The sequence below is a fragment of the Sus scrofa genome, chromosome 5 (genome assembly GCF_054392235.1).
Source record: "Sus scrofa isolate SSC_HxYL_T2T_F1_AM1 chromosome 5, Sscrofa_HxYL_maternal_Yorkshire_Landrace_v2.0, whole genome shotgun sequence".
Classification (NCBI taxonomy): Eukaryota; Metazoa; Chordata; class Mammalia; order Artiodactyla; family Suidae; genus Sus; species Sus scrofa.
This window is the reverse complement of record NC_139387.1, coordinates 49,729,618-49,748,854: the sequence shown is the minus strand read 5'-3', so window position 1 is coordinate 49,748,854 and position 19,237 is coordinate 49,729,618. Positions and strand designations below refer to the sequence as shown.

General features: G+C 42.9%; 1 protein-coding gene across 11 annotated transcripts in view; it reads right to left on the bottom strand.

Moving 5' to 3' along the window:
* Positions 1 to 19,237, bottom strand: part of SINHCAF (SIN3-HDAC complex associated factor) — an 82,729-nt gene that overhangs the window by 27,017 nt on the left and 36,475 nt on the right. For 2 of the 11 annotated variants that reach the window (XM_021092099.2, XM_021092101.2), the window contains exon 1: positions 5,949 to 6,062. The exons of 2 other annotated variants lie outside the window; for them this stretch is intronic. The gene's annotated coding sequence lies outside the window, so the exon portion shown is untranslated. Of the gene's footprint in view, positions 1 to 3,644; positions 4,099 to 4,253; positions 4,582 to 5,948; positions 6,063 to 19,237 lie in introns of those variants that run through there. 7 more of the 11 variants (XM_084956435.1, XM_021092100.2, XM_084956434.1 and 4 more) reach the window with 5 other exon arrangements.

Sequence of the window (19,237 nt, the reverse complement as noted above, 5' to 3'; positions counted from 1 at the left end):
GGGGTAGCCAAAATATAGCTGAACAGTATATTTAAGAGGATGGAGCAGAAATAGTGTCCATAATAAAGATATGCATTAAACTTGGTGTTTTGTATGGGGTCAGTTTTTTCTTTAACATTGAAGTCTACAGACTTTTGTAGGAAAAAACTAAGCTTTAAAGATTTCTAGGAAATGGGAGTTCCCACTGTGGCACGGTGGGTTAAGAACCCAACTGCAGTGGCTTGGTTCTCAGGTTCAATCCCTGCCACAGGCAGTGGGTTAAAGGATTCGTCACTACTGAGGCAAAGGTCACAGCTAAAGCTCGGATTCAATCCCCAGGCCTGGGGAACTTCCATCTGCCGTGGGTGTGGCCATCTAAGAAAAAAAAATTCAGGAAATGTAAACCAAGTAAATTACTTTAATTTAAAAAAATTAATAGTAAACAAGCCAATGCTCTGCCATAACAACTGGCAGAAAAAATATTTCTTGCTGATTTCAAACAGGCACCTAGGAAGGAGAGATTAGGAGAATAGTGTGGGGAGAAATGAATCTCCAAATGAGAGCTATTTAAACTCAGCATACACTAACATCAACCAAATTAAAATAACTTTAAGCCAAAGCAAACTTCTAGTAGGTGGAAACAACTAAATATGAAGCTAGAAATGAATTATTTTAGTCCAACTGCAACTTTTGTACTTGAATATGTAATAGCAAATGTGCCTGTGACTTCTATATTTTCTAGTGCAAAACGAAAACTTCCCTTCCTTGAGAATAAATACCCTTCTTTTGGATTAGCTGCAGAGTTAATTAAAAGAGAAACAGCAGAACCAAAAACAACAAAATATTTTCCATTTATAACACCGCCACCACCATCACCACCCCCAGTCAAAACTAAGTGTGCAAAATCCAGGACACTCTTGTGGACAAGAGAAATCAGGAAGAAAGAAAACGGCATTTTCTAGATCTCCACAGGACTTTTTGAATCAGAACTAGATAGACAATCAGGAGTTGAAGGTAATACCTTCCCAGGACCAGTTTCTGAAGGTGGTAGAGGGAGCCAAAAACATTCTTTCTGCTCATCATTTACTGAATTATTTCCTATAGCAAGGAAACTGACCCAGTCGTCAGTTTTGTCTTCTGCAAAATGCCTGCTTCCCTAAAGTTAGCCAACTACAGTCAATATTTACCAAGCACATTACTTGCTTATTTACATCCCCATGAATTAGGTATTATTACTCTTTTGCAAATGAGAAAACTGAGCCACAAACTGACTTATCTAAGATGATCAAGAATTTGGAACCTAGACTGAACTAACCTAGTGCCTCAGTACATGTGTTCCCTTCCTTCTCAACCAATTAATTATATTCATAGCATTGCTTCAGGAAAAAAAGAAAACGTCGTATTTTTAAAGCAACCTACTATGAGCCTGGCATGGTAAATTTGTTCTTATAATAGCTTATGACAGTGGTTTAAATTTCTTTTTTTTTTTTTCTTGGTCTTTTTTTTCTTTTTAGGGCGGCACCAGCAGCATATGGAGGTTTCCAGGCTAGGAGTCTAATCGGAGCTACAGCTGCTGGCCTACGCCACAGCCACAGCAACACCAGATCCGAGCCTCGTCTATGACCTACACCACAGCTCATTGCAACACCAAGTCCTTAACCCAATGAGGGAGACCAAGGATCAAACCTGCAACCTCATGGTTCCTAGTCGGATTCCTTTTCACTGCGCCATGACAGGAACTCCGACAGTGGTTTAAATTTCAAATAAGCTTAAGCTTCCCCTGGTGAAAAAACTTATTTTACTTGGAAAATCATTTTCAAATTGCTTTTCTGACATAAATCTTTCTGAGTTTGACCCCCTGAGCCAGGTTTTCCCAGGACCTGATTACAACTCTGGGGGAAAAAAATGATCATCCAGGTTCCAGACTTACAGAATTAATAGTACTGTGCAACAGCAGCCTTGAGGCCCACCAAGGTTCTAGAATACACTATCTACTGAACTTTTTTTATCTTCAATCTCCTGCAAAAATAATGCAAAAAGGGAAGGCAGTGGAGTTCCCATGTGACTCAGTGCATTAAGGATCCAGCATTGTCACTGCTTGGCCAGGGCTGTGGTAGTGGTGTGGGCTGGATCCCAGGCCAGGAACTGCCTCAAGTCATGGGGTTGAGGGGGGGGCGGGGGGGGAGAAGAGAGACCTTGTCTGTGTGTCTTTCCCATTCTCAACTCATTAACTTGATAAACCAAATCTCTGCTGCACAAATTATGAGATATTTAAAACTAAACCCATTAAGATCTATAAATTTTATTTGAAATTTTCCAGGATATTGAAATTCTAGCTGTAACTCAGCTATAAAACACTAAGAAAAACAAATCAAAGAGTGTGTTTGCAAAGCACCTCATGTGCATCTTAAATATCTGACGCAGAGAAATAACTGCCCAAAGGGAAGGCGTAAAGTTATTAAATCCAAAGTTTCTCAGTCTCTGAACAAGTTCTTTCTATTCACTTCAGAAATGTACTGTTACTAATATTGGTAGCCTCCAGATATTTGTAATTTGGTCAACCAAAACTTGGGAAAAATGTGTTTTGTAACAAAACAATGAAAGCACAAAACTGATTTCAATTTGTGTAGATGTTTTGGTTTGTGTGGGTGTGGCATCTAAGGATACTATGATTTTTCCATAATGATCACTTTCAGATTCTAAGCCTTAAATATGATCCAAATGCAGGAGAAATCAGGAAAGAAGCAACAGACGTGGTTCTGCTTATCGGATGTCTAGACTGCAGGCAAACCCCAAATACCAAAGAAGCATCCATGTGTCAAACCAGCATGATTTCTGAGCTATGCCTGGGGCCACATACCAAAAAAAAAAAAAAGTTAGCTTGAAAAGAAAATCTAAGAGGGGTAACCAGAAGGTCAACCCTGGTTCACAGGAACTAGGAAGCGGCTAGCAACGACAGCTAGCCATTACCCTGCCATGCCCTGAGCAGATTCCTCCCCAACCCCCAGAGAAAACCTCCAAGAAAGGCCTAACTGCTCTGAACCAGCTTCTTCAAGGTCATCCAAAGATAAGGCAGAGAAGGAACACTGAGCCAAGCGTACCTTGAGGGCCAAGGAAGATTTCCCCTATCCCCAAATCTTAACAGAAATTAAAAAAAAAAAAAAAAGCCATCGGGCTTTTCTCCAACTCCACCAGAATTTAATTTAGATTGAGCAACTAATAAATGTGTTCGGTTTTGCAACATAAATTATCAAAAGGCTTTTCGAGTCTGTCAAACTCCAGTTCAAAAACAGGTGTTTTCAGAGCACTTTGAATGACAAGGTCAAATTCACTTTTTTAATTATTAGAAGAGAAGGGAAGGCAGAATTTTCTTAACCTTCCTTAAGACAACATGCGTGACGGGTGGGGGGGAATAACTGCTGGGGAGAAACTGCCTCGCACCGGGCCCTTATCTGGCGAAACAGAAATTCCTAGTCTTCTGAGTGCCTGGAGTCATTGAATGTTAGAAGGAGAAATTAAAAACAAAGAAACCTACGAGGGTCAGAGTTTCTAGAGCAAACTCTGCACCGCCCTACCACCCCAAGAAGCCCCGCTACCCAAACAGCCCCCGCCCCTGCCGCCCCCCACCCCCCACGTAAACACACAAAGACAAGAGCTGCACCCACGATTCGCTCACAGTCCTCACTTCCCTTTGTAGGATAACGGCAGTCCCCAAACTTCCCCGCGGTGGTTTTTGGGTGTCGTCGGGGCTGAGTCCCCTGATCGTGCGGGCTGCGCACGGCTCGGCTGGGGTGGGGGGGCCCTCGCCGCGCTCGCGGGTTTCCCCGAAAGCAGTCAAACGCCTCCCGGTTCCCACTCCGGTGCTCCGCGGCCGCCCCAGGCTGCGCTTCCCCCCACATACACACACCCCGGCACGCGGCGACGGCCGACACAGAGACACCCAGGCAGCAAACAGAACCGCTCCCAGGCGGATCGGTGCGTAAACACAACTGCGGTCGGGAGGAAAGTTCCTGTGGAGAGCTGCCCGCCCGGGCGGGGGCGGCGGCGGCGGCGGCGGCAGCGGCAGCGGCGGGAACCGAGCGCGTCCCTCGCTGCCGCCTCCCTCACCTGCGCCGGAACAACGGGCCCTGCGCCCGCCCGCCCACCCGGCCGGCCCGGCGCCTCCCGCAGGCCGCGCCTCCCGCACGCCGCGTTGCCGGGGCTTGTTCCTCCTCATGGCTTTGCCCTGACGTAATTCAAACATGGCAACAGTTCGACTTCAAAGGCGGATCCACAGACCTCCCAGACGCAGGCGCCGGTCCCGGGGAGCTGGCCGAGCCCTCGGTCGTCGCAGCAGCCAGCGCCCGGGCTCCAGCGCGGGGCCCCTCGGCTGCCGCTGGCCGCGCGGAAGCACGCTGCCTCTCCGCACACCCGCACCGCGCACTAGTAGCGCCGCGAAAGTTTCCCCGCGAGAGGCCGAGGGACAAAAGCCCCTTCCGAAACTCGCCCGAACTTCGGGGGGCCAGGCCTGCACGGCCCTCCGCCCGGCGGCCGCCCAGAGCGCCCGCCGGGCCCGCAACAGCACATGCGGCTCTTTGTTTTCTGTCCAGCTGGGCGCTGCCTACGTGCAGCAGGAGGGACGTGGGATTGTTTCTCTGAGGGAGATACTAGACGATCGCCCAGGGGAAGGGGCCGGACCCCACGTCCCAAAAGTCCGGGGCCGGTCCTGCCGTCCTCCCCTAGCAGCGGGGCCATTTAATCAAAGTTTTGCAATGTCCTTGATGAGAAACGCCCGGATTCCCCGCCCTGCACCGGCCGAGAGTTGGCGACTTTCACTCTGCTTTTGAAACTGGCAAGACGCCATCATCAGCAAGTCACATTGTCCTGCCGGCCGGCCCCGACAGCACCCGCATCTCCCGGCTGACCGCGAGCCAGAGGCTCAGCCGGACCTGGGAGCAAACCCGGGTCGCAGCCCCAGCACGTGGTCTGTCACGCTCGGCACAAAAAGCAGTGCCCTCCTGAGTTCCCGCACTCCTCCGGCGCAGACAACGCCGCTGCCTCCATCCCCAAGTCAACTTGACTCCGACTGGCCATCTTAAGCCGTACACCGTGGCCCTAGAGAGCGCCGCGGCGCCCAAACCACGCTACAGGTGAATAAATTGCGGACCAAACTTGAGGCTCCAGACACCCCGAACGCCTGCGCTGCCTGGGCGCGGCCCTGGGGAGAAGCGTTTCAGAGCCGGGGCCGCTTCCGAGCGGCCGCGTGCTGCTCATTGTCGCATCCGCATCCCTCCGGAGTTGGGCGGACAACGCCACCCGCATGCACTCCGGCCATGCCGGCACCAAGCCGAAAGGCCAATTTAAACCTCCTCCGCCGGCCAGCTCACAAGTAGACGCAACTTAGTTTTCGAGCGAGGGGCATTCATTGTCCACACTCATCTAAACACGCGCCGGGGGTGGGGGGGCAAGAAACTCAACCACGAGGTCCAACAACGGCGCCCGGCCACTCCCGGGCGCGCGCCCACGCGGGTGCACCGACCCAGGGCCCCTCGGCAGTCGCCAGCAACTCGTTTTCTCTCGGGCCTTTCAGCCACCAGGCTCCTTTTCGCCAGCGAGCACTGCGGCTGAGAAAAGTCATTGTCACCTTCAATGTGGACCCCTCAACTCCGGCGACTCCTCACTCTTCCAGGCTTCACTCACTTCCCCCACCCCAAGACTTTCGGTTTGCCTCAAATACCCTCCCCAATTAAAAAGGACACACTAAACATGCAGATACAAAGAATCTGGGGTCTGAGGACCACGAAAACCGCGCTCCAAGCAATGCCATCTCCAAGACAAAACTTCCTGTGTGCGTATATGAATGTGTGCGTGTGTGTCTGTGGAAGGACTGGGGGAGGTGGTGAGGTGAGGTGAAAAGAGAAAAAAAGCCACTCCGAAATCAAAGCCTCCTGAGACAGTTTTGCACCGCAGTAATGGTTAGAGTCACTCACCTTCCAGAAGCAACCGTTCCACGCGCAATAATGTTTCAGAGGTGGGGAGTGCACGCCAAGCCAACCCACGCTCCAATCGCTCCCTCCTCCTCAACTGCCTTGTCTAGAAAGATTGTCTCCTGCAGTTCTGCAGTTGCCACGGCTGGCGGGGAAGGTGTAGATTCCGCTTTCCTTCTGCGCACGCGCAGCTCCTGGTACAAAATTCTCCTGAATCGAACTTATTTGCATACGGGCGCGCGCGCGTCGAGGGCTGGGAGGGGAGAAGGCCCGGCGGCCGCGCGCGCTCCCGAGGCCTCTATTGTCCTTTTAAGGGGAGAAGCGCCGCGGCGCGGGAAACGCGGCGGCCACAGGGAAACGGGGGCGGGGACTGCTTACTACGGTGACGTCACGTAAACAAACGCCCCCTGGCTGGAGGCCCAGGCTAAGGGGGAGTGGCGAGAGGGGAAAGGCGGAAAGGTTAGCAACCCAGGGAGAACACTGGGCTGCGTGTCGTACTTTACACTCGGAAGCTTTTCGCGCACACCGTTTCGCGTTGAAAAATAGTTTTGAAGGCTGTTTTTGCAAAATTTTCACATCTCTGCCCAGTGTCTGAACTGAAGTGGCAGGGGAGGTGGTCTTCCAAGCGCCCAGATTGAATTAATACTTCTCCCATGTTTCCTAAGTTTTGCTTGAAAAAGGGTTTTTGAATCTTTTTTTTTTTAAATTCTCTGAGGCCAACGGAGATTTGTCTTTCTTGCAGTTTTAATGAGTCGTTTAATAAAGTCCCATTTTGACATTCTGTTCATTCACCAGCTCCCGTCTGCACTCCTCAAAGAGTAACCCACTCCATAATAATTCAGTTTTTTTCTCCACTTTGGCCTTAAGATTTCAAGCCTGTTGCAGTTGAAGAGTTGTTAATTTCCGTGGGAATAGTGTCGCTTTTCTTTTATAGTGGAAAGCCAGTAATCTAGGGACACACATCCCACCTCCAGCTGCTAGTAAAGGGTGATCCAATCACCCAGAAATAATACCACCAACTGGTGGTCTTGGGAATTGAAAAAGTTGCCGGTGAAATGCAGAGTTTCCCTTATGGAATATGTAATAAACCAACAATCTAAATGCTTCTTGCCCCAGAAGAGAAAAAAAAAAAAAAAAACTGAAGAACTGAAGTAAATCTCAGACCAATAAGTGAAAAATGGAAAAAAAATAATTGTGGTACACCTTTATTCCAAGAACACATCTAACACCAACAGGCTGAGACACTGATTTAATGACAGACATGGGGAGACAGGAAGGATGTTTTTCCCAGAAACTTGATATTGGTCCCAAGATGCAAAAGTGTGGACATTAACCATAAAACTTAATCATCTGCTGACAAGTTTCACTGCTTTCACTGTAGTGTCAACAATGTGGACTTAGATATTTCTGATGCAAATCAAAACCACTTTGAGATACCACCTTACACTGGCTAGAATGACCATCATTAAAAAGTCTACAAACAGGAGTTCCCGTTGTGGCTCAGTGGTTAACAAATCCCACTAGGAACCATAAGGTTGCGGGTTCGATCCCTGGCCTCGCTCAGTGGGTTAAGGTCCCGAGTTGCCATGAGCTGTGGTATAGGTTGCAGACGCAGCTCAGATCCAGTGTTGCTGTGGCCCTGGTGTAGGCCGGTGGCTACAGCTCCGATTCGACCCTTAGCCTGGAAACCTCCATATGCCAAGGGAGTGGCCCAAGAAATGGCAAAAGGACCAAAAAAAAAAAAAAAAAAAAAGTCTACAAACAATAAATGCTGGAGAGGGTGTGAAGAAAAAGGAACTCTATTACACTGTTGGTGGGATTGTAATTTGGTACAACCACTGTGGAAAGCAGTATGGAGATTCCTCAGAAAACTAAAAACAGAATTACCATTTGATCCAGCAATCCTTCTCCTGGGCATCTATCCAGAGAAAAACCATGACTCGAAAAGATACATGTGCTCCAATGTTCATTGCAGCACTGCAGTATAATAGCCAAGACATAGAAACAACCAAAATGTCCATCGACAGAGGACTAGATACAGAAGATATGGTACATGTACACAATGGAACATTACTCAGCCATTAAAAGGAAAGAAATAATGCCATTTGCAGCAACATGGATGGACCTAGAAATTATCATGCTAGGTGAAGTCAGTCAGACAGCAAGACATCAACATCATATGGTATCACTTACATGTGGAATCTAAAAAAAAGACACAATGAACTTCCTTGCAGAACAAATACTGACTCACAGACTTTGAAAAATGTATGCTTTCCAAATGAGACAGGTTGGGGGGTGAGGGGATGTGCTGGGGGTTTGGGATGGAAATGTTACAAAATTGGGTCATGATGATCGTTGTACAACTATAAATGTAGTAAAATAGAGTAATTAAAAAGAAATATCAAACTGAAAAAAATAAATAGATAGATATTTCTGAAATGCTAATTTAATGCAAAAGCCAGTTCCTGGTACACACACGATGAACCCACTTCTCAAGTCTTCAATTAATGCTTCTTTTTTTTCTGTAGGCTCTATAGCATACTATTTCTATAACTGTATATGAAACCATACGTTAAATACCTACAAAGGAGAAAAAACCTGACACCCCTCACTAAAACGTTAGCTTCCTAAGGGCAAGAATTTTATATTGTATTCACTTTTGTCTTCTAGTGTCTAAAACAGTGCAGAGCACATAATGAATTCTGAATTTTTGTAAAATAATAAATCAATGGATATTTTCAAACTTAGTATTAGAGATTTATCTCAAGGAAAAAAAAGCTTTAGTTTGGAATTTTTATATTTAACCTAAAATGAGTTTGGAAGTTATAATGGTCACCTCAACTGATATGATGCCTGTCCATATCATAATAAATCAGGTTTAATAACCAGTTTAGTGGCAAACTGGGCTCAAAGCATAAGCTTCCACCTTCTTCTTTCTGAAAAGGATTTTTTAAATTTGGCCCAGGTTGTCTCAAGTACTTATTTGGTTTATGAAAGACCTTCCAAAAATAATTTCACTTTAGAAATTTCAAATTTCACTTTTGAAAGTATGAAAAGTGCAAATATAATAATGTTTTTCAGACTTCAATTATTGCTTGTAAGATATCTTTATATAAATATAAAAATGAATATTTATATAAGATATAAATACATACCTTGAATGCCTTTTCTTTTGAAAGTTTGTGTAAAGAATATATGTAGTAAGGAGTTCCCTTCGTGGCGCAGTGGTTAACGAATCTGACTAGGAACCATGAGGTTGCAGGTTCGATCCCTGGCCTTGCTCAGTGGGTTAAAGGATCTGGCGTTGCCCTGAGCTGTGGTGTAGGCTGCAGACATGGCTCGGATCCTACGTTGCTGTGGCTCTGATGTAGGCCGGTGGCTACAGCTCCGATTCAACCGCTAGCCTGGGAGCCTCCACATGCCGTGGGAGCGGCCCTAGATAAAGCAAAACAAAACAAAACAAAACAACAAACAAAAAATAAATAAATAAAAAGATATCTTAAAAAAAAAAAAAAAGAATATATGTAGTGGGAGTTCTCGTCGTTGCTCAGTGGTTAACGAATCCGATTAGGAACCATGAGGTTGCAGGTTAGATCCCTGGCCTCACTCAGTGGATTAAGGATCTGGTGTAGGCCCACAGCAACAGCTCTGATTTGCCTAAAAGGACAAAAGATCAAAAAAAAAAGAATATTTGTAGTGGAGTTCCCCTTGTTGCTCAGTGGTTAGCGAACTGTACTAGCATCCATGAGGACCTGGGTTCCATCCCTGGCCTCGCTCAGTGGGTTAAGGATCCAGTGTTGCCCTGAGCTGTGGTGTAGGTGGCAGACGCAGCTTGGATCCCACGTTGCTGTGGCTCTGGTGTAGGCCGGCAGCTACAGCTCCGATTGGACCCCTAGCCTGGGAACATCCATATGTCATAGGTGCAGCCCTAAAAAAAGACAAAAGAAGAAAAAGAATATATGTTGTAAGCCACTGCTTTGTAATAATTTGTAATAACTTTTAATACAATGTAATTTATAAAAAATTGAATCGCTGTGTTGTATACCTAAAACTAATATATCATAAATCAACTATACCGAAAAGAAGAAGTTCTCTTGTGGCACAGCAGGTTAAGGATCTGACATTGTCACTGCAGTAGCTTAGGTCGGTTCTATGGCATGGGTTTGATCTCTGGCCCCAGAAAATTCCATTTGTTGCAGACACGGCAAAAAATATATGTATGTATACTATAATCCAGAGATGGAATAGACCCAGATGTGCAAGCAATGCAGGAATTACAATATTTTGGATACAACATTCAGATAGGAAAGTACCTGGAAACTTCAGAGCTACTGAGCTAATATCGTACAGCAAGACTTCTTCTACTTACAAAAGAGAAGTTAAGAAGCAATCTGGGGAGTTCCATCGTGGTGCAGTGGTTAACAAATCAGACTGGGAACCATGAGGTTACGGGTTCGATCCTTGGCCTTGCTCAGTGGGTTAAGGATCTGGCGTTGCCATGAGCTCTGATGTGGGTCTCAGATGCGGCTTGGATCTGGCGTTGCTGTGGCTCTGGTGTAGGCCAACGGCTACAGCTCTGATTTGACCCCTAGACTGGGAACCTCCATATGCCATGGGAAGCGGCCCTAGAAAAGGCAAAAAGACAAAACAAAAAAGGCAATCTGGGTAATTTTTGTAGGAAAGATAACAGCAAAATCCTTAAAGAGAAATTTGACTTCCTTCAAGCCTTAAAAAAAAAAAAAAAGCCACCTGCTATTTTTTTGAACAACCAGGTGCATTCCAAAGGTTCTTTTGTTCATTTCACTGCTTGAACGTGTTGTTATAGCTGGCTCTATCCAGGGCCAATAGCTTCATTTATGAACTACTTCAAAATACTATTACCTAAATAGCCCAAGTGAATTTTTTATCAGAAAGAAAGAGGAAGGGGAGTTCCCGTTGTGGCACAGAGAATCCGACTATTATACTCGAGGGTGCAGGTTCAAACCCTGGCCTTGCTCAGTGGGTTGGGGATGTGGTGTTGCCATTAGCTGTGATGTAGGTCACAGAAGCAACTAGGATCCCGCATTGCTGTGGTTGTGATGTAAGCCGGCAGCTGCAGATCTGTTCCACCTGGGAACTTCCTAATGCTGCAGGTGCAGCCCTAAAAAGCAAAAACGAAAACAAAACAAAACAAAAAAGGACGGAGGGAAGGAAGAAAGGGAGGAAAGAAGTAATTTATAATATAAATTTGGATTATAGGAGATTGATACCATGTTAGTAAAATATTTGCATATTTTTGAAGAGTATAGTGCTATTCGAAACTTATATTGAAATTGAGGAGTACCCTGTGGTGCAGCAGGTTAAGGATCTGGCATTGTCTCTGCTGTTGTGCTGGTTCAATCCCTGGCCTGGAAACTCCCATGTACCTCGGGTGTGGACAAAAAACATATATATTATATTGAAATTGAACATGTAAATGTAAATTGAAATTGAAAATATGTTGCCAGATCTCTGCAAGTGAAGCCAACTACCTTGCTTACAATATGTTGTTCTTGCTATAGAATTATGCCTATTGCCGGAATGTTTCCTTTCATTTAGCAAACATTTAATGACAATTAAATGTGCAAAATAGTAAAACCATTCTAGAAATCTGGAGGCTTGAGGCCCCCATTACCTCCTCTCATTTATTTCTATAGAATTCTATTTTATTTGGTACCTTTTTGTTCTGTAGAATTTGTTGCCTTGTTTTGAGACTTAAATGTTGTTAGCAACTTTATAATTTATTATAAAAGACTGAAAAGGTCAAAAATTGGTAGTGAAAGATATTACCAGCAATTTAGTAATGTTTGTAATGAAAACTCAAACTAATGATATTTTTTAAATGAAGGCTGATACCCTCATCATGAGAACCCGAAATGAACCACATCAAAATATTTTTCTTGAGCCCAGGAAAGAGCTGATTATTTTTATTACACAGGGTTTTGTTCCTTAGCTATAAGACCAATCCTTTTTCTCACACCCAAACAAGCACAGTATTTTGTTACTTATTGGTTTAAATCCTTTTGAAGTTCAACTAGCAAGAGGTCAGAGTAAGTCAGATAATTTTAAGCTATAAGTATAGAATTGGTTATGTGATCTAGGCAATACTCCAGCAACTGTTGACAGCTGCCAGAAAAAGGTATCTATTACTTAAAATCAAAATTAACTTTTCTGAGGGTTTGGGATAGACATGCTTTCAAATTTGGTTGTGATGATTGTTGTACATGTACACATGTAATAAAATTCATTACGTAATAAAAAAACTTTAAAAAAACAATAATTCGGAGAGATCCAACATTCTATCAACACTGACTCTTATCAAGAGCATAATTTTGTCTGCTTTTGTTCAAGTCCTTATGTTACTCATTAAAATTTTGTTATTTTCTTAAAACAACAAAACAAAAAATCTAAACTTTTCAAATTTCTGAACTTAAAGACTGAAAGCATTGTCACAAATTTATCCTTAAAAAGAGCAATCTCTGAATTTATAGAAATTTGAAGTCTTATGAATAGCATATTTTAAAAAATAAAAGTACTGGTCACAAAAATAATTTTATTTTAAGAAGGATGTTGACTGAATTCACAAGAGAATAAATCAGAATGATGAAAGAGTCTCGAAACCATAGCATTAAAAGCAATAATTGAAGGAGGGGCTATGATTTGAGTGAGCTAGAGAGCAATCTTTGACTATCTGAAGGATCATATTTAGAAGAGGAAATGGGCTCATTAGGATACAAGTTAGTTTTGAAAATCACAAGAATTTCTTGTTAAATATCCAAATATGTGTGTGTATATATATATATACATATATACATATATATATATATATATATTTTTTTTTTTGTCTTTTTTTAAGGCCGCACCTGCTGCACATGGAGGTTCCCAGGCTAGGGGTCCAATTGGAGCTGTAGCCACCGGCCTACACCAGAGCCACAGCAACACGGGATCCCAGCTGTGTCTGCGACCTACACCACAGCTCACGGCAACGCCGGATCCTTAACCCAATGAGAGAGGCCAGGGATCAAACCCAAATCCTCATGGATGCTAGTCAGGTTCATTAACCACTGAGCCACAATGGGAACTCCCAGAAATATTTCTAACATATGAATAGTCCAAGTATGGTGCAAGATGCTTCAGAAGGCAACTCCCCATCATTAATGATAGATATTTACAAAAATAAAACCAAGACTTTGATTTCTGTGAGTTACATTATTTATAACATAAAGCCTGCTACATATAAACTGTTAAAATCTATGAATCTATGATTACAGGAGCTAAATGAGTAATATCAACCATAGGAGCCTTAAGTTTGGGAAAAGAGTTTACCTATCACTGTGGCTGGAGAGGTTAGGAATGTCATTTTGGAGAGTATGGGATCTGAGTTTGGATATTCATTCATTCATTTGTTCATTCAATAAATACTTACTATCTACTATTTGCCAGGCTCTGACAATAAAATAATGAGCAATATAGACATACTCTCATGGAATGCAGGAGGCAGGCATTCCAAATATACTTACAAACTGTGAGAAATAAAAGGAAAAAAGTACTGTGAGTTTAACCATGTACGGCAAGGGGATCTAACATGGATGTAAGAGAAAGACTCTTTGAGGAGTTCACACTGTGGCTCAGTAGATTAAGAACCCAACTAGTGTCCATGAGGGTGAGGGTCCAACCCCTGGCCTTGCTCAGTGGGTTAAAGAATCCAGAATTGTGGGAGCTGCGGTATAGGTCGCAGATAAGGGCTCAGATGTGGCATTGCTATGGCTGTGGCGTGGGCCAGCTGCTGCAGCTCTGATTTGACTCCTACCCTTGAAACTGAAAAGAAAAAAAAAAAAAAAGGAGAGAGAAAGCCTCTTTGAAGAGGTGAAGTTGAATTTACAGCAGGATTAGATAGAGAATTGGATGGTGGAAAGAGTGTTAAACCAAAGGCAACTTCATAAACAAGTTCTTAGAGACAGCCAAGTACTTGGGGTGATGGGAAAAGACATGATAGAAGAACCATGAGTTTTATTGAAAAAAAGTCATGCATGGAGTTCCTGTCGTGGCTCAGTGGTTAGCGAATCCGACTAGGAACCTTGAGGTTGCGGGTTCGATCCCTGGCCTTGCTCAGTGGGTTGAGGATCCAGCGTTGCCATGAGCTGTGGTGTAGGTCGCAGATTCGGCTTGGCTCCCGCGTTGCTGTGGCTCTGGCATAGGCCGGTGGCTACGGCTCCGATTAGACCCCTGGCCTGGGAACCTCAATATGCCTCCGGAGAGCCCCTAGAAAAGGCAAAAGGACAAAAAAAAAAAAAAGTCATGCATGAATCTTGTTTGAGGGAAAAGATCATCAGGTGTTGGTGACTCAGCAAAATCAGGATGATCAGCCCTATGGATTTAGAAGTACAACACTGAGTTGGAAGTAGCTGACTATGAAAGTGCAGACTCCAGAGACAAACCCCTATCATTAGATTACAATCAGTTAAATCAATATCTATTTCTTCTGTGAAAATTTACTTTTCTAAATGTCAATAAGGTATTGACCACCCCCCAATCATAGAATCCACTTCCTGGAAGAACTCCTGTTCTAATCATTAAAATCATTACTGAAGGCAAACACACCACATCACCAGCAGATGCACAAGTGAACAAGCAGATACACAATACAGGAAAGTCAATGAAACATGCTGGGTTGCCATTTCTAAGAACTTTGGGAATAAAATATCTAGGAATCTAAAAAAATTTAATATTTTGCTTACAGTCAATTTTTAAACTTTTAAATATATATTTTGAAGAATTTGAATTTTTGTACATGAATTTAAAAAAATAGAATGCAATTCATAGCTTAGGTTAGCACCCAGGAATTACGGCTTTCAAGGTTTCAGATGATACAGACATTAAAAGTTTTTCCAGATATATTGTTAATCTAACAGTGCTTTCGTGTTCCAGAAATGGAAATACAAGGCAGAAGAGATGAAACAGAGGTAATCAACATACATATTGCATCTGTGGCAATGGTTAGAAAAGTTGGTATCAGCAAAGAGTAAACACATATTGCATTATTGTTTTCCTAGCAGGCAAAGGTTAGTATATGAACATAATTTAAATTTCTTCAAGAAATAGAGTTAAAACATACCCTCAGGCTTGTTGAAAATAAGGAAGTGTATTAGTACTCAGTTGCTGACAACTAAAACATTAGTGTAATGCCAATAACATAATCTATACTTACACTAATAATTTACAAAATAAATTGTTGTAGAAGAGAATAGAGAATGCCCAGATCTTTGAAACTGCTCTTGAAAAAATACATTATTTAAAATTTTACATCTGTCAGAAGTTCCCATTGTGGCGCAGCGGAAACAAATTCAACTAGGAACCATGAGGTTGTGGGTTTGGTACCTGGCCTCCCTCAGTGGGTTAAGGATCTGGCGTTGCTGTGAGCTGTGGTGTAGGTCAGCATCTGTAGCTCTGATTACACCCCTAGCCTGGGAACCTCCATAAGCTGTGATTGCGGCCCTAAAAAGAAAAAAAAAAAATTTTACCTCTGTCATTTCTTCAATCAGCATAGTTGCCAATGGTGCTAGAATAAATTTCGCATTTTAAGTAATTAAGTATTCTCTTCCAAATCCTTTTTTTTTTTTTGGCTGCACCTGCAGCATGTGGTTCAAACCAGTGCCTCCCTGGAGACAAGCCAGATCATTAACCCACTGTAACACAGCAGGAACTTCACGAATATTATCCTTTCAATGTTGCAATTAAAGGTTGGAATCAAAGTTATATTAAAAATAAAAAATAATTTTTAATCCTGGAGAGCGAGAACTCAAAAAACTTGAAAAATTAATAAATTTAATTACATTAACTTTAAAAATTTGTGCATGGGAAAAAATATGATAGTGTCAAAGTGACCCAAGCCACTGCAGTGACAAAACTGCATACTTAATCCACTGTACCACAAGAGAACTCTTAAAGATAATTTCTCAATATGAGTAAAAGTACAAAAAGTTAAGAGTTCCTGCTCTGATGCAACGGGATCAGCAGTGTCTCTGCAGTGCCAGGACGCAGGTTCAATCACAATCATGGCATAGTGGGTTAATGGATCTGGTGTTGCCACAGCTACAGCATAGGTCACAACTGCAGCTCTAATCTGATCCCTGGCCTGGAAACTCCATATGCTGCAGGGTAGCCGAAAAAGGAAAAAAAAAGTTAATTCACCCAAAAATATATAAATGGAAATAAGCACATGGAAAAATGCTGAACGCTAGTCATACTTCATAATAAGATTGTTTATTTATAAATTTTGTGATTTTATTAATAATTTTAATGTAATATTAATGTGAATAAAGTCAACTACTTTTTGTCTAGAATTGATTATAAAGAGTTATTTATTAACATAGAAGATAGGAGGTCCTGTTGTGGCTCAGCAGTAATGAACCTGACTAGTATCCATGAGAATGTGGGTTCAATTCCTGGCCTCCCTCAGTGGGTTAAGGATCCAGAGTTGCCGAAAGCTGCAGTGTAGGTTGCAGGCTCAGCTCCCATCCTGCATTACTGTGGCTGTGGCGTAGGCTGGCAGCTGCAGCTCCAATTCGACCCCTAGCCTTGGAACTTCCATATGCCCTGGGTGCGGCCCTAAAAAAGACAAAATGTATATATATATATATAGGAAGATTTTAGCACTCTATTTAAAGTAGATAAAAAACAATTTCCAGAACAGGAGGAAAAGTATGATTTCACTTGAGGGGCAAAAAGGAATATATATATGTGTGGGTGTGTGTGTGCGTGTGTGTGCACAAACATATTGTATATGTATTTATACATATATTTGTAAAATCGTAATTGTAAGGAGACATCATAGTGTTAATCACAGTTACCTCTGAGGAAGATTGAACTGAGAAAAAAAGTGGGAGGAGTGATTTTTATTTTACATAATTTTTTTCTCTGAGATGTTATGAACATCAATTACTTATAAAATATTTCAAGGTAGAAAAACACATGTTAAAATACATGTAGCACATTAGGAATACAAGCAACATTACTAAAAGTTTCTGCATTAGTTTAACAGATGAATTGCTGAGTAACTGTTAGCACTGCAGGATCCGAGCCACCTCTGCAACCTACACCAAAGTCCATGGCAACTCTGGATCCTTAACCCACTGAGTGAGGCCAGGGATTGAACCCACAACCTCATGGTTCCTAGTTGGATTCGTTTCCGCTGCACCACAATGGGTACCCCGACTATTAGTTTCTTCAATCCAAGATCCATATCTGGTTTGGTTTCAAAACTTCCAAAAGTGTTTTCTATGGTACATGCATATAAATAGCTATAAAACTGTGCAGCTAGGAGTTCCCGTCGTGGCTCAGTGGTTAACGAATCTGACTAGGAATCATGAGATTGTGGGTTCGATCCCTGGCCTTGCTCAGTGGGTTAAGGATCCGGCATTGCTGTGAGCTGTGGTGCAGGTCGCAGATGGGGCTCAGATCCTGCATTGCTGTGGCTCTGGTGTAGGCCGGTGGGCTACAGCTCCAATTGGACCCCTAGCCTGGGAACCTCCATATGCCATGGGAGTGGCCCTAGAAAAGGCAAAAAGACAAAAAAACAAAACAAAAGTGTGCAGCCTATAAAAGTTCTTCTTTCTCCTACCCAGAATTACCTTCCACCTCACCTCTGAATGTTTAAATGCTACCAACCTATCCTTCAAGGCCTGGTTCAATGCCAGTGCAGCTTCAGATATAATTATCATTTATTGATTGCCTGCTCTAGATCTACCCTCACTCTATGTGCTTCCACATGTTTTATCCCTCTTTATTGTTTAACATCTTCACAATAATTCTGTGACGTAGATGTGAGTCTTTCTCACATTTTTTTTGCATATGAAAAAAAAGGGATTTGCTGTTATGAGGCTTATTCAGTGTCTCCTGTGTCATAGTAAGCGGTGGAGATGAAAGGGGAAACCAGGTCTCTTAGGTCTAAATTCTAGATCCATTCCACTTTACTCCCCCATGGACTTCTTTGCTCTTTTTTTGTTTTTGTTTTTGTTTTGTTTTTGTCTTTTTTTTCTTTTCAAGGCCACACCTGAGGCATATGGAGGTTCCAGGCTAGGGGTCTAATTGGGGCTGTTGCTGCCGGCCCACGCCAGAGCCACAGCAACGCCAGATCCGAGCCATGTCTGAGAACTACACCACAACTCAAGGCAATGCCAGATCCTTAATCCACTGAGCGAGGCCAGGGATCAAACCCGCAACCTCGTGGTTCCTAGTCAGATTCGTTTCCGCTACGCCATGACAGGAACTTCCTCTATGGACTTCTTGATTCCTCAAATAGGAAGTAATGTTTTCCTCCTCTGAACTCTTCTAACATTTTGTCGGTGTATCCTAAGGCACACATCAATTTCTGCATTATTATTATTATTATTATTACTATTGCCCATGCCCATGGCATGCAGATGTTCCCAGGCCAGGATCAAACCTGAGCTACAGCAGTGACAACAATGGATCATTAACCTACTGAGCCACCAGGGACTCCAATTTCTGCTTATATTTCAATTATTTTTGCATAGCCCTGTGTCTTTATAAGACAACAAAATCTAAATCTAACAGTTTTGATCCTTGGAGGACATGAAAATCACCTATGAACATTTTCTCCAATTTTTTTTTATCGTAGTAAAATACATAAAACATAAAATTTATTGTTTTAACAATTTTAAGTATACAGTTCACTGGTATTAAATACATTCATAAGGTGCAACTATCACTGCCACCCATCTCCATAACTCTTTTCATCTTGTAAACGCAAACTCTGGTGATTTCCTGCTGTGGAGCAATTGGGTTAATGACCTGGCTTGTCTCTGTGACGTTGCCAGTATGGAACAGTGGTTTAAGGATCCAGTGTTGCTGCAGCTATAGCATAGGTTGCAGCTCTGGCAGGGATTCAGTCCTGGGCTGGGAAACTTCCATATGCATCCATAATGACCTTGACTATTGTATCTCATATAAGTGGAATCATTCAGTATTTGTCTTTTTGTCACCGATTTATTTCACTTAGCAAAACGCCTTCAAGTTTCATTCATGTTGCAGCATATGTCAGAATTTTCTTCCTTCTAAGGCTGAATAATATTCCATTATTATTAAGGCTGAATAATATTTCATTATACATACACACACCCCCCACACACACATTTTGCTTATCTATTCATCCATGAATGGACCCTTGGGTTGCTTCTACGCTTTAGCAATTGTGAGTGATGCTGCTACGAACATGGGTATACAAACATCTCTTCAAGACCCTCTTTTCAATT